This window comes from Octopus bimaculoides, chromosome 20 (assembly GCF_001194135.2).
Source record: "Octopus bimaculoides isolate UCB-OBI-ISO-001 chromosome 20, ASM119413v2, whole genome shotgun sequence".
Lineage (NCBI taxonomy): Eukaryota > Metazoa > Mollusca > Cephalopoda > Octopoda > Octopodidae > Octopus > Octopus bimaculoides.
Genome location: NC_069000.1, coordinates 25923270 through 25925697, shown reverse-complemented (window position 1 = coordinate 25925697; position 2428 = coordinate 25923270). Strand labels below are relative to the sequence as shown.

At 35.9% G+C, this 2428-nt stretch overlaps 1 protein-coding gene across 1 annotated transcript in view; it reads right to left on the bottom strand.

Annotated features, from left to right (window-relative positions):
* Positions 1-2428, bottom strand: part of LOC106868467 (ammonium transporter Rh type B) — a 67266-nt gene that overhangs the window by 6765 nt on the left and 58073 nt on the right. The gene's annotated exons all lie outside the window — the stretch shown is intronic.

Genomic DNA, 2428 nt, shown 5'->3' with positions numbered 1-2428 from the left:
TATCAAAGCATAGCCTGCCTACACAAGGGTAAGTTTACCTTCGTTAAATATAAATAGCATTCGAGACCCTTTGCACCATCCCCACAAATAGCACCCAGAGCTCCTCACCACAGAAATAGTAGTTTTCAATACTAAATGAGGGCATATATTAACTTCCAAATTAAAGCTAGTTTAATACCACTACACACTGAAATCCCTTATAGGTGATCCAGGAGTAATAAAATAAATTAATTGTTTTTAATTGGAAAAAAATATTTGTTTAAATTAACTAATAATAAACAATTAATTTTTTTATAGCAACTAATTTAAATAGATAAAAGAGTTGTTGTATTGAAGATGTAATTGTTTATATATAATTTTTGTTGTAGTTACACGTTGGAGAAGACTTAGATACTTAATTATATGCATCTATATGCACACATATTATTGCACACGCTCATAACACAGACATTTGAATTAATTTTTACAATCCAACCGGTATTTCACCTTTCTGAAATGATTGACCCTGAAGTGACTTATATATAATTGAACTATGATTATGTATATCAGAAAATAAGTCGAAACAATTTGTTGTAATTTTACGATTTTCATAATTATCTATGTAATATTATGTTATGTTATATATAATATTCATAGTATTTAATGTAATATTGTAGTATAAATAAGTTGTTGAATGTCTCTAATATAGAATGTCTCTATATTTAATCTATCTTTGTTATTGAATTATACTAATATTTATATGGTATCCAACTGAAGTACCAGTGAATTGAACGTTCAACACACTCATTTGAAGGAGTTCTTTTCCTCAGTTTGTTACTTTATATATATATATATATGTGTGTGTGTGTGTGTGTGTGTGTGTGTGTGTGTGTGTGTGTGTGTTGATAGAAATGGCAAGACAACAAAAGAATGAAAGAGACCTCGATATTATGTAAATAGAGGAATTTATCTGTAAATATAATTTGTGACAATTATTCGGTAGCCATGATAAAACTCAGAATTTCGGATGTCGGGGCAGAAATTTATATACATTACTTGGGAAGTAGAGACTAATTTGGCTTTATCTCTCTAGAATCTTGCACATGCGTGTATGCACACGTGCGCACGCGCGCGCGCGTACACACGCACACACAAACATTTACTCGTTTACTCTTTTGTTTCAGTCATTTCATTGCGGCCATGCAGAAACACCCCCTTTAGCCGAACAAATCGACTCCAGAACTTATTATTGTATCGGTCATTTTTGCCGAACCGCTATGTTACTGGAACGTAGACACGCCAGTATCGGTTGTCAAGCGATGGTGGAGGAACAAACACAAACGCACATGCGCACGCACACGCACACACACACATATGTATATGACGGGCTTCTTTCAGTTTCCGTCCACCAAATCCACTCACAAGGCTTTGGTCGGCCCGAGGCTATATCATATGACACTTGTCCAAGGTGCCACGCAGTGAGACTGAACCCAGAACCATGTGGCTGGTAAGTAAGCTACTTACCACACAGCTACTCAAAAGAATGCGCAAATGATTTTCACTCAGTTTGATTGTAGATGAGAAGGGAATCCTGAAATCCGAATAGTTAACTCAGCTCATCCTTTATAAGTGTATTCGTCCACTCTATAGATAGGTATATCTATTTTAAAGATATATGTTTGGTTTGGGATTTAGAACAGTATAAACTAATGATTGTGTGTACGGTGCAGGGTTGTTTCTTAAGTAAATATTAGTCAACTATTAGTTTCTAGGCTGTGACCAGAGGCCAAATGTTTAAATATATTAGATGACTGTAGCTGAACTAAGATATTTCACAGATCAATAATAATACATTTATATGTGCTCTCCCGACTCTCAAATACCAGCTATATCTTCCTCTTGAAAGAGATGGAAGCATATATACACAGAGTCATGTACAGAAGACAATGCTTTAAATATAGGCGGGATGATTACTAGTACAGCACTTTTAATCTTAGGTCAGCTTACACAGAACAGGGCGAGAATCAATAACAAAAGACACAACAATACTACTTTGAAGAACATGACAAAATCCGCACAGTCATATATGTGTGTGCGTGAGTGTATGTCCGTGTGTACGTATGTGTGTGTGTGCGTGTGTGTGTGTGTGTGTGTACGCGCGCGCGGTGTTGCCATTGTTTTTGTTAGGCTCAAACACACAGAAATAAACACGGTGGTTAGTTATAATTACGACGAACCAACCATATTGCGAATGAAAATTTTGCTTCCGTTACATGTCTAGAGTTTCATGTTTTAGAAAGAAAACGTATCTTGATTGAATATGCGTAGAATTATAACAGCTTGTGTGAAGGTATGTCTGAATTGATACGCATACAGATATGCATTTGAGTGTTTGACTGTGTCTTTGTGTGTGCGCGCGCGAGAGAGAGAGAGAGAGAGAGAGAGAGAG